Source organism: Botryllus schlosseri, chromosome 2, assembly GCF_051294905.1.
Source record: "Botryllus schlosseri isolate E-star chromosome 2, Bs_hap1, whole genome shotgun sequence".
Lineage (NCBI taxonomy): Eukaryota > Metazoa > Chordata > Ascidiacea > Stolidobranchia > Styelidae > Botryllus > Botryllus schlosseri.
This window is the reverse complement of record NC_137237.1, coordinates 26,504,365-26,518,412: the sequence shown is the minus strand read 5'-3', so window position 1 is coordinate 26,518,412 and position 14,048 is coordinate 26,504,365. Positions and strand designations below refer to the sequence as shown.

Sequence of the window (14,048 nt, the reverse complement as noted above, 5' to 3'; positions counted from 1 at the left end):
AAATAAGAAACACGACTCACAATTTTACAAACCCGGGTCTGTTTTTCTCATCGACGTTTGGCTATGTCAAGGCTGAGAGGGTCACGTTTCAAGAATACATGTATCCAACCGGACATTATTGGGATGACATAAATGCGTTTGAAAACACATGCACATGTAGGCGTCAAAAGGCATATATCACCCCAGATTTGGACTTAAAAGCCCTGGAGTCAGAGAGAACATATATAGTGCCTACCGGAAATGACTTCCGGTTAGCATGGCGATGGAAAATCGATGACTCAACCGTAAGGGGGTGGAATCCTCGAGGGCTATTTCAAATAGCCATCATGAAGTACAAACTAAAGGCCTTAAAAATGTTTGCCACATATTCGAGTGTTAAAATAAACTGTGTCACCGATACGGTGGCGAATGAAGAGATTATGAAGGAAAGGAATGTCTACAATGATAATTCTACAGATCTGGTAGATTGTGTTCGCTTGCTACAGATGCTGCGTTGCACTACCTGCTCTTTTCGCGGATTGGTCATTGCCTATCGACCCCATCCTAACAAGATTATCATTCAGGAAGAAGACGAAACTAGAAATCTAAGGACGTCATTGAACATTGAAATGGATTTTACTCCAGGTATACACAACTATCACCCTTCTACGCCCGTATGGTCAAATGCCATAGTCGGGGACAAACCAACCTTACCAGAAGAGATAGTTTGGGTTTTTCCCTCCTACCCTAACAAGTACGGAACGAACTACAGGGATTCACAGATACCTACAAAAATTGCTGGAGGACTGCCAATATACCGGCTGTATCCTTCATTACTAAAAGAAGATCAACGATGTGTCAGACGAATACGAGGAAACAAGGCAATCTGTAAAGATCCTGTGGGAAGTTTACATATGAAACTGGCCTATTGGGACCAAGTAATATATGATTCCCAGGCCAATCTAAAAAGGTACCCTGGGAAACCGCTTGTCGTATTAGGAGGTCGCAAAACTGATTTGGAAACTAGGGATCCTAATCTTCCAGGAGGAAAGGGGAGACGAAAGAGATTATTCTTCTCATTATTCGTACTGGCTTTTTCGACGATTCTAAGCTTGGCTATCACTTCTAACCTTGAAAGCATGATAAACCGCAACATGGACGACTTGACTTTTCAGATGAACGCGAGGTTTACTAAAATTGAAAGTGATCTGAAAACAGTGGCAGACGGATTGAATGACCTCTCGCTCATAGGAGTAGCTCGAGCTCAAAAGCTCAATGAATTGATTGTAACTAATCTACGTAAGGGGGCGGTAACTGAGGCAAGACTCCAAACAATCACAAGTATGATTTGGAACAACCGAAATATGATAATTTCTCAGGTAGATAGCCATTTGTCCACTATCCAGACCGTTCAAGAAATGTCGATTGCTGAACTTTCCCTTAACCAATTAGTTATGCAACAACTACAGAACCTAACGGCAAAACCCCTATTCGACAAGAACAAAGCTTATGCCGTACGAATAAAGTCAGGGATCCTAAGTCTACGTGAAATTGCTGAAAAAATTGTCAAATTAAAGAATGAATATGTGAATGTTTCTCAGAGCCAAGCGTTGGAACTACAAGCCACACGGAGAGAAATAGAAGCCATTGACAACCAGGCGGAAGTCGAAATAGAACGTTGGCAAAAAGAGGTGAACCATAGTGTTTACATCAACACTACAAATTTAGAACATGATAATGTCAGCTTTGCTCATTTGAATCGTATAATCGGGGAAGAGTTCTTTGATGATTTCGGCGACGCAGTGAAAAGTGCCACAAACGGGACTGGTGTAATTTTAAAGTCTTTAGCTTCTGGGGCTGGGGATATTATTTCTCAAGGGATCGAGGGTATTACCGGCATCTTTGGGTCAGGATTGGGTGCCATATTCAAACCCCTCATAACACCCATTATCATCATTGCTGTAATTCTAGTCACGTTATTTTTGATTGTTAAATTATACCCAGTTTGTTTTCCAAAAAAGAAGAGATCCCGAAATACGATAAGACAGCGTAACAACAAATCGGAAATGGAAGTTTATGTGACCTTAATGAATCCATCAAAAACTGCGCGGCGAATTGCAAAGAATCCCGATAGGTTTGGAAATCTCGGCTACTGATATCGTGCCCGGCTTATACTTGAAGGTAGGGCCACGGCTAACTCTCGTATTTCAATTGTGTGTATATTTGTAAGTGTGTTTGAGATTTACGGACTGTATGTTGTCAATAATGATCTGGCCCTGAGTAAAGTAAAATTGTTAGTTTTAACATTTGAGTCCCAAAATGAACCTATTGGTGTTAGTTGCGACCGTGCTCGTCACTAACATAGATGTGCGCTTGCAAGGTACTGAAGCGCTAAAGAGCGTCAGCCTATACAGCCAAAATTGTAGATTTAAGCATATAAAATACACTTGGGGTAATCTATTCAGGTATTCCATGCAGCTGTATCAACTAATTTAGTGCTATCCCGACATACATACTTGCAGAATACTTGGCCAACGAGAAGTACGATCCCCTAATTGATCCGTCTGGCAATAAATACAGGACTTTACTTTCCCTGGTCATTCCGACCTAATCCACAGGTTTCCTCAATAGGATTTGAGTGTGTCTGCTGCTCTAATGGTTAGCTAGGGCCTGCTGAAAGCGCGGAGTACAATCAGATTTTCACGAAAATCCGGCGTTGCGTAACCGGACAACGAGATCGTTCACTCACATAGGATAGTTGACAATGTTAGCCTTCAGCCAACAACGCTCTAGTTTAGCTCAGACTGGCTGCATCGCGTACCTCAGGTCCTAACAGAACTCTACACATGCTCTCTGTCTACTGTAAGTAGATAAATGTGCAAGTCGACCTACACCAACCGGGGTTACTGAACGATTTAAAATTACCAACGTTTACGGGGATTGCGAGTTTATTATATTATTGGATAAAAAAAAATGTTTTCATATGGATAAGATGTTGTTTTCGCATACCCCCGTACGGCCGCGGTCGTGCCGGGCGGGACCTATATCTATCATTATTGTTACCATACTTGTCAATACCTAAGAGTTATCGCTGTCAGGGTGCGGTCATTTTGAAGTATGAGTTTCTTGCAGGCAAAATTTACCTGACCCCACATTGAGTGTCTTGGTGATTCAAATCGAACCCTTTGGTATAAGTGTCTTAAAGAAGCCATAAGAAATAATGTTCATTATTTATTTAATGTACAACATTGTTTACTCGGTTGTTCAGATCTAAGATTAAAATATAAGATGGCAAATATTATATGGGCATTGCTGCTGTGCTGTGTTGGTGTGATAAATCACGCGTATGCGTCGGAACTACTCCCATTGTCAGCTGTAAATTCGGAGCCAGTGGTGGAGTTTAATCACACAGGATGGAATCGAGTTAGTGAGTTTGTAGGTATTAAACGAGTGCCGTTAAGTCAGATTTTCCCAAAAATTGGAATTGACTGGTCACGCGCAAATGGACGTTATTCCGTGTATGCTAATACAATAGAATTTGGTGCCGTAAAGGCCCACTCACAAAGGTTGTCCAGAATCCTGTCTCCAAGAGCCGGCAAATATTGGCGATCTCCAAAACAATTTGAGAGGGAGTGTTTATGTGTCCGAAATAATTCAAAAATATTACCAGAATTGACGCCCGGAAGCATAAAACAGGACATAACATACCGACGTGGTACTGGTGTTGATCTAATACATGTCTGGCGATGGGTGATAGGCGAAGATGAACTCCCTATATCATTTACTACCCTACGAGTGCTGACGGTCTATAAGGCGTTGGTCATCCACTTTCTAAGCCAATACCTAGAGGTGAATGCCTACTGCTCAAGGCCCAGTCCAACGGGAGGAAACTCACGTTGGAAGATTAGGGAAAACGGGTTCACTTATTGTGATAATAGGGGCGGACGAACACGTAGAATTATTTGTACGCGTTGTAGAATCACTGGTAGTCGGAAAATTGCAAATCTAGCTCACAGGGACTTTGTCGTTCATGAGAAAAGTAGGCAACAAACCACTCTAAGAATCCTATGGCCCGACGATATTCCTATGCCTACTCTGAATAAACACATAGTATGGCTACAGACGAGAGGGGTGAATTACAGGGTCGGCTCGCCGATACTGGAAAACCCGAACTTGAGAGTTTATAGATCATTTCCGGCGTTGGGAAAAAATAGCCCCTTTTGTCTGAGGAAACTTCAGAAACCGGAATGCGAATCTCCCGTTGGCAGTTTTGATACCGCGCTTGTGTTTGACTCGGTCTATTACGATGTGGCGGGAAATCAGCCCATATACCCAAATTTTAATGAAGCCATAATCCATCCGCTAAGAGCTGATATCCGAGTTTCATGCTCACGACCTCGGCCAGACAGATATTTTATGATATGGTCACCGTTCAAGGATCAAATAAGCAAATCACTACGTGGACTAAGCCATTTTTTGCAAGTAACTGCCTCAAGGTATCTTGCTGAGGCCAAACTGCTACTCAGACAGATGGCAGCTCCCATGAAAATTTTAAGAAATGAGCTATTACAATTACAGGACAAATATGCAATTACCAATGAAGTAAATAGGTTTCAGAACAGTGTCAATCAAACTCGACATAGGATAGGACGAAATCTTAACCGACAAGTGTTGGATTTACTGATGAGTGCGACAGCCGCAAATCTATTATTGAATGCCAAAATGGCAAACCTTACGCTTTTTGACCCCAATACAGTTTACAAAGCAGTAATTTGTCGAGGGGCCCTAATTTATTCAGTTTACGGGTATCGTAAAAATGAGAGCATTCCCCATACCTCTAGTCCACAGACAACAGATCTGGTGACCGAAATTGTCACTCACAGCCCAGCAAATACCCCTATAATCGCTACCAGATCTACAAAAATGCATGTAGAGACTTACGATGAAGCCCAGTCTACCTACGAACCTACCCTCATTGCCTCTAAAATCTCTCAGTCTCACAGTAATGGTAATATCGCAACGACAAAGGTGACTCCGGATGGGGGCCAAATTCAGAAAAGTACCACCCGTACATCCGAGATGTCCACAATTACTAGTGGATATAAGCCCTACTCTCCTGCTATCCAGCATGAACTGATCACCTCTGACTCAAGAGCCGCGAAATATATTACTAATAATGCTAGCGAAACACCCGATAATATTCAGTGGCTCGACTATGTAAGAAATGACACCGCCCGTGCTATAGTTACGTCTGAAAAACCCACAACTATTAATGCGAGCATGTCTAAATCTGGTTCCGTTACGCGCAGAAACGTTGGTAGAAGTAGCATAGCGTATACTCACACAGAAAATGCGTCTGGTATTGATATCGGCTTGACTTCAAATACAAGTGCAACAGTATCGTCGGTTGTGACCAACCCTACTTCTGGATTCCCGTCATTATCAAAAACTGTTATGGACAAGACGACAGCTGACCCTTTGACTTGGCCCACGAATACCTTTTCACCCACGGAAATGGTGAAACTGGCTAGTCTGTCAACTCGGCAGTCCGGAACAAAACCCCTGACCAATATTAGGAATATGCTTAATCCAAAAACCACACCTAGCATTCGGACTTCTAAAGTAGACTCTACAGTCTCAACCATAAGATCTGAAATCTCCGCAGGGGAAATCCAATCAATGTTAACACCCCCTGGACGGGCCACTGTTACTAATTCAAATGATACTACGCTGGCCACCTCAATAAGCACAAGTGTGGAAGACACTACATCGTACTTTCCAAATGAAAATGGTGACAGTGGACATATAGTGCAAGTAAATATATCCGCAAGAACCTTAAGTAACAACACGTTTGAGCAGGTACAGAACTTGATGCAGAAACTCTACCGAACAACTACAGCGGCGATGTTATTATCAAGCAAATTACACTCGAACGCGTCCCCGCGAGAATCAGCTACTAGTACCCAGCCTAAATCGGCAAATAACATCACCAGCGAATCATTTGGGTATGAGACAACCGACCCTTTGGAAAAGCTGAATAGCCGAAATTTACGAACGAAGGCCGCAGGTAAGACTTTGAATATTTACAAAATACGCAACAATACCCCACCAGCATGGGTTAACAAAGTGCCTTCCGGTCTGTTAAATAGGAAACAAACGAAAGATGATGAAATTATTATGCCCACGTCAACTACAATGTCAGTGTCGGATATAAAGACTAACGATTATGGTACGACCCTCGCTGAGCAAACAACTACTCCCGATTCGGTAGCTACACCTGATAACAGAGATACCTCAACAATTCTAAACCCACGGTCGCCTCTAATAGAGTCTTTAGCTTATTTCAGCCGTGACCAAAATACTACAACGGTTCCAAAATATTTACCTATCGGCGCAAGCACCTAGTGGAACGAGGTGACTCATACGCAGGTTGGAATCACCTCTGAAGTAAATTTGTCAGGTTATTCGAGGCTACATAAAATTGAGATTCCGAAGGTTTCGCGTTTGGTAGTTAGTTCCCACGATAAATCCCCCATATTGAGTAGTTCACCTGCCGTCCATACGACATTGCGTGATAATGCCTCGAATCTGGACCCGAGCACAAACCTTGTCCGTCAAACTAATTCAGAAAAAACAACAATTCCTGTCGCCCTTAACAACATCGCTATCGCGTCCGGACCCACAATAATACCTTTGGAAATCACATCTGACGAAGTTATAGATTCAAATGAAACGTTACCGGGCGAGATTAAAATGGATAATCCTGCAAACACCAGTACATTATATTTGATCAGGCTACGTGAACTATATCGAATCGAAAGTGGATATGCATTAGGGACGGAATTTCGTGCGGAAAATTTTAAAAATTTAAACTTTGATCGACATTTCAATAAGATTATTGTGTCCATAACCTTAATTTTCGCCGTAACTATGGCATTGTTAACCTATCGACTATGTAAATATCGGGACTCTGCCAACTATCTGAAAGGGGTGATTAAGCGTAACAACACGGGAAATTGGTTGGAGGCGATAGAAAACCACGAAAATGACTCTTGAAGTGGAATGGTTCCAATTCATTGCCGCAAGATTTAATGGTATATAATTTGAAGACAAAACTTACACTTACGGGATGACGTAAAATTGTTCAATTAATTCAAATAAGTGATTTAGGATAGCAACCTTTAGGAACCCTCGCGAACAGCTTGTTTAAAAAATGAAATATAGAGTGGCTGGCACATAATCGGCTATAATCTATCACATCTACCAGATTAATTAAAATTGGGTTGAAATCTTTTTTAATAAATTGTGCGTTGCGACGCGAGGAAACAAGTTCTAAAAAAGGTTAGCGAAATTATACTATACATAGGGTTGACATGCTGTTTTGCATGGCCATGGGCGCAAATGTTCGCACGATTTGAATTAAATAACGGGATCTTTTGCACATAATTACTGACCCTACTGTAAGTATAGCGTCGTGCCACCTTTTAAGTGCTAGAACACGTATGTTACGGTGCAGTCAATGGGCCATAGAAAGAATTACACGTGAACGGCCCTCGTATTCTTAATGAGCGACTCGGAAACCTTAACCTACAAAAATAGCCGATGATCAACGACAACTTTTACGCCTGTCAACTTTGTTGGTATCTAAATTTTGCTAGAGATAAAGTGGTGATATAATCTAAATGTTGTTGGGCGAAATTCCATAAATGAAGTACTGTCAGAAATTTTATCGCGTGTTAGAAAAAGCGGCCCCGAAGCCTTATTTGGAAGCTGCAATTGGAGGAACCTGACTTCCGGTGCAATTTTGCATGGGAACTGGCAACGATTGGGGTTTACCTGACCAATTATGGACACATAGGCGTTACGAAAGATCTATTTTTGATAAACCCGAATTTTGAGGCGTTCCTATAAACACCCAGTTGTCGCGGTCAATTGAATTTTCAGAATTGTTCTGGTGTTGCTAAAATTGGGGACACGGCGTTTTGACATCACAGAGTGTCACCTTACCGAAGGCTTTTTTTTTCTCTTCGGCAAAAGACGTGGCAACCAGTTAGTCAATATAATGATCGAGCAATCTACCCTCTTGTCATTCTGAAAGTAATGGTTAAGGCGGTGCACAGTGCTGAGACTTCAATGAGTTATTCAATATTCAACGCGAGTTGCAATGGTTGATCTATCGTTCAAGTTATAATCAATAAGTTACCAGTAATTGCGGAGCAGAATACAGGTCTCATGATTATTGAACTTAACCTTGCTTGAGGATATTACTAGATTGTTGGGAGTGCGTGATGTTCGATTAAGACCAAAATATCTTGACTTATTTTGAAAATAGGTTTGGAGTTGCGAAGTATTCGGTCAAATTGTGGGATTAAAACGTAACATATGATTTTTAGTAGAAGCAAATAAGGGGGCATCTATTGAGAAAGTTTCTGGATTTGAAACAGAGAGTCTCTGTGCCAACGCTAGTTTTACCGCGTTAATAGACCATAAGTGAACAATTGCTGACAGTATTGCGTAAGTCCGAAATCATATCAGGCGGACAGTTTAGAACCCCAACCCTAGTCAGGGTTTGAAGGGCTTACGGCAAAAGAAATAAGTATGTTGCAATTGCCTGAAATGAATTTCAATTACTTTCTGATAATACAAGAATTGAAGTGTAACGTGTAGTTTCATGGCGTAAATGCCTGCTGCGGCGATGGTCGATAATATAAAATAAAAGCTTTGAAATAGAATGCCAGTTGCTAAATTAATTATAATTACAGTGATCTCGACTCTTTTGACATTATGCTTTTCCTCAGGTGATTGTCACAAAATAACCAGAGGTTAAGCGTTGCCGATAGCGAATGACCGACATGTGTGCCCAATCGAGTTTTCAGTAAAACCGGTGCGTGCGAGTGTTGGGCGGATTCATCTTATGTACTGTTAGGAATAAATTGTGCTGCTTTAGAATTGATGCCTCATTCCAAAAATAGACAACTAGGCTAACAGATAAGTTTCAATAATGTTTTTTGATGCACGGGTATATCAAATTAATATGGCTTTTTCTATAAATATGTGTCCATTGTTTCCGTGTCTTGGGTTGATATCATATTGATTCAAAACTTGCGTCTTGGGTTGTAATTCGTATTATGCTAAAATGCGGCCTCTTAGGCCTTAAACCTTCCGTTCTATACTAAAGACTAGTCCTTTAAGGCCTATTGGCCTGAAGCAAGCGTCCTGATAAAAGGCGGTATACTGGCCTACAATCTAGGTCATAGGTCTCTTGGTCGGGGGGTACGGTTTCAAGGTAGATTGTATAGGTCGATTTCGTTTGAATCACGCTGCATCTGCTGAGCAATCGGTTCGTTCGTAGAATAGAGGTTTGGTTGGTGTAATAAACCGCTGCCCTGGACAAATTCGCGTTAATAGCCCACTACTTCCTCCGGCATTGAGTAAGATCGCAGGGTTTCGGCGCGCCTAGAGCAAAGTAAATATGTAAAAGCAGTAACACACGAAATGATCTAGCTATCGTCATTCCTCCTTCTGATTTTGGTAGTCATTATTCAATTTTATAGTCTCGGTGTACTATGACTTGATCAGCGGTCTGAGTTAGGCTAGATTTAAGAATACAAGATATCAAAATGGATTATAAATACGAGACATCATCTGGGTGAGTTTACTTCATGTATTCAGAGTTTAACGTTGAGTGCCTGGATTGTTAACTGTTGCTACACAATTACGATTAATTAATCTTACATTTGCTGTAAACCTTTAAAGGGGTAAATATTGATCCTATACCGAAATTGTTTAAATTTCTTGACTGCACCCCGGCGTCAGACTCAAATAAGAGGAATTACAATCCCATTTTACAAAATTCGTTACAGCCAGTATGCTATGGCCAATATAACGCACTATTGTTTTAAAACTAGGCAACAGCCAAAAACGTACATTATAATTAAGTATCAGTGAAGATAAGTTAGGATACGAGCTGCTTGTTTTTGCATTGTTGCCTATATGTTCTGTGCTGTCTAAGTGAATATGATTTATCAGGAAATTGTGAAATACTGTTTCGCAATCTAGCCCGTAGCTGGCACACACCTTATAAGACGCACTAATAAGTAAATTATCCCACCCCGTTGGCGCAACTCAATTCCCCATTGAGGATTCGTTCGAGCTCACTAACACTCAGAGTTGTGATGGCTCGAGTCAAGAAGTATAACTCGAGACTCAGACGGCCTAAACCGATAAAGCGAAGATTGACTTATGACGCGACGCCTTATAAATTGGTTACAACCTTACTACAATCTTAAATTGATCAGCTGGTGGCTATTCTGCTTGAATAAATTTTGTATGACCTTTTAAATTATCACTTCTACTCATGTTTAAATAATAATTGTGTCACTGCAGTTACCTCCACTTGAGTAACCTTGTTGACTACTTCGACCGCCTCCGAGCACATACAGATATGAAAAGGCGGCATTGCGGGTCAACATACCCGCACACTGCCGTCCTGAGCCGCATTCATTTTTGACTAAAAAACAATATAATATGGGTATGCCCTGGGCGAGGAAAATTTCGATTGTTTTTACACCTTTCGCAATATAGAATTTGGACCCGTCACTCTCGTATTTAAATCGAACTAATATAGTTTGAACGTTTAAGCATGCATTTCAGTTGCAACAAACTTTTAATTTTGAGGACTAGATAAGTCGGCCACGCATCGTATTGGGTTAAGTTATTTCCGTTTTTTGAGTTGTATGTTCTATGTTTCAGTCAGTTAGAATAGATGTGCTGATATAGACTAGGCAAATGTAGGTGGTCTGCTCTGGGAGCTTTGCAGTGCTGAACATGTGGCAAAGTTATACTTTGATTTCTGGCTGGTACAATTACTTTTATAATGATCCGCAATTTATATTAAATAACTACATAATTGATAGTTCAGACAATCTGCTGAATGTATTCATCTTGGCCATGGTTTCTGGTTTGGAAATTCATTTGGATTTGACTTATGTCACCTCCTAAAAAATTTTTTGGATATCTTGGCAAAACTAAGGTGCCCCGTCGCTAGTACAGCGGTCCTTTAAACTGGAACACGTGAGAAACCTTGTAAAAGTAAGCAAATCGGTCCAACAAGCCTTTATGTTATAATATCCAATGTTAAGCGGTCGGTGGCCGGCGGACTCTGGACTAATACATTGTTTCGTATCGGCTAATGCGCGCCGTAATCACAAAAGGTCATGTTTTGAATAAATACTGCGTTTCGTTATCTAGTTGCGCGAGGCACAAGGTTTTATCGACTTCATGCATAAAATTCGTCATTGATATTTGGGATTGCAGATGGTGCTATCGAATAGTTGTCCTTTCCTAGCACATATGGTGAGATTTATCAATGTAATTAATGAGCGTATGCCTTCGAAAATTAGTGGCGGATATTAAGGATGATGTATCTTCGCGTGGACCGATTGTTATTGGTGTGACGATTATTAAAGAAAAAATGGGAGATTTTACACTAAAAGTGAACATTTTGGTATTTAGTGGACGTATAACAAAAGCCTAATTCTGACAAAATTCTGCATTCAAGTATTTAAATTAGGCATTGCTGCGCATAGTTTGGTAATAACACACACGCTGTTTCACACCACAATATTGGCTACATCGTAATTTTTTGACCGCTACCTAACACAAATTTTATGGTGATCTCGAGAATCACACATCCGTTGAGAATCACTGTACTAAGAGAAACTATGTCCCCAAGCCGTCAAATATCAGATTCAGAATTACGTTATGTGCGTAAGTTTGGGAAAACATAAGACCCTAAAATAGACTACAGGGTGTGGTCTAAAAAAGCGATAGGATAGGGTCACAGCCGCTGCAATCTCTACGTAAGAAACGAAATGTTGTTTGCAAAGCAAATTTGAATTACGTACAGAATTTTGACAATTTTTTTAACCAACGATATAATTTTTGAATTTCTCATGTATATCAAAGAATGGTCGCCCTAATATTGGTCATTTCGTTGCATGCTTTGATTTCTTGGCCTCCTATCGGGATTGGGAAAAATGTTGGACTCGCCTAGGTGTGCCGTAAACGACACTACGTACCCAAGTTGGTATTTTTTTTTTATGGATCACCTGATTTTCTTCTGCGGCTCGCGTTTGGCGTGTGGGGATCAGATTACACGACACTGCGGAGTTGGAATCGTAAAATCAATTCGCATCAAATCGTGCGTAACACGATGGGAATAGTTCTAAATCTCGCCAAAGCTGAGTCTGTATCCGCTGCATAAACTTTTCTGAACAACAAACTCTCCACTAGATTTACGGCGTCAGCTAGTGGCGATTATCAGGCCTTTGCAGCACAATTTCAATAAGTTCGCTACCAAATAGATGTAAACCTTCCGTAAAAGCTAAGTATTGCTGGCGCACTTTTAACCTATGATCAAGCCAAAACATACGCCTTCATTGCCCACGAGCTAATAACCTCTGTTCCGATCAATGTATTGCCTAAAAAAGTGTGCGGATACGATACGTATGAAAAGAGCTATAGTACGCGACATATGGGTAAGGCGTTTAAAACAGTGATAAGTGATTTGAAATTGGTTGAAATACGCGGTTCAAAATCAACTCGTTATTCAGTATTGCTAAATTCTGCTCAGGCTACAATGATGTTTGAGTAATCTGGCTTGCGGTGCGTAACTCTTTTTCATGAAATGTCTATTATCCACACTCCACAGTGTTTGGCTCTCGCTTGTAGCAAGTTCCGTGCATGGCTATAATCGAATCGATAATGCTTATGCGTTTGCGCCCTCATAAACGTAGCGTGTGTTTGCAGAACGGTATCTCATGAAAGTACAATTGTGCATGTGATTTTGGTCCTGCGTCATATCTACTTATCTTTACAATTTCTAATGCTTCAGACTCTACTCTATATATGCTAGGGCTTAACTCAATTTAGCAGCTTTGCGCTTGTGTGATTATTGACATTACCGATTTTCTAACATTTAAATCTGTGCTCGTTCGCTGTTGAGAATAACCATAGGTACCCGGTCTGTATACTGATCAGCTAATATAGTGCACGAATCATTGTGGTTGATAACTCTTTTGTAGACCCGACTCGGCATGCTCAGAACCACCTACTAATTTGGCTAGCACAAGAGATGTCATGACTCAAGATCTATTGTCGCACAAAGATGGTGACATATTTTTGAAACCAATGTGATTCCCTATTATTAGAAATACTCGCCAGCTTGTAACACTATTATGGTGTTCCCTCACTTTGCGTAAGCGCTGCTGTATTAGCGCAGGTTAGAAGAAAATAATTGGTCAGTAAAAGTGCTAATACTATTTATTCTTGATTGAACTAGCAAATTGGAGATCATACAAAAACACCCCATAATACTAAATACACCCCGTAGACAGGGTGGACAATAAACCTATATGTTGGTATATGCCTTACTTCTCGTGTTTAAATTCTGTTAATGATCCCTATTTGTAGCAAAGCGATATGGCGTTAGTTACCAGAAACAACGCCGAACTACCCTGCGTAAAAGTTTGAATTTATGTGACACTTCCCCTATTTGAGACGAAATATTTTCTGTGTCAACACCCGTATGAATTAACCTTTCATATCTATAGATGTGATTTATGGCGTACATATGATATTATTGATTGGCTAATAATGAGTTATGTACTATTCTAATTGTTTACAGTTGGTATCGAGCATTTTGTCATCATGGTACTTGTAGTTATCAGCCTATGTTTAGTCCGACTGCGCACTAACCAATTTGTTTGTAGAAATGCTATTTTTATACTGGATTGAGTGTAATCATAATGCCCTTTATTACCCCCACTCCCAAAGTGAGGCAGCGCACTTTGATTAACAGACGCTGTGCCTCGTCGCCATTTGAAGAATAAATTATTTTGTTTGAGGAAATACCATGCTCATATTCTCTACTGCCACGACACTAGGGAATAGCATGGCTTCATGGCATCCTCCGCTAATTAAAAGAAGGGGAGGGGTAACTTCGTTGTACATATTTTGTGGTATCCGTCAGAGAATGAAAATGATATAAAAAAAATGAATAAAAAAAT

General features: G+C 40.6%; 1 long non-coding RNA gene across 1 annotated transcript in view; it reads left to right on the top strand.

Annotated features, from left to right (window-relative positions):
* LOC145457475 (uncharacterized) overlaps positions 1 to 5,419 on the top strand; it is an 86,165-nt gene extending 80,746 nt beyond the window's left edge. The window contains exon 2 of the long non-coding RNA XR_013920888.1: positions 5,202 to 5,419. This is a non-coding gene — a long non-coding RNA (uncharacterized LOC145457475). The remainder of the gene's footprint in view (positions 1 to 5,201) is intronic.
* Positions 5,420 to 14,048: the final 8,629 nt, after the last annotated feature.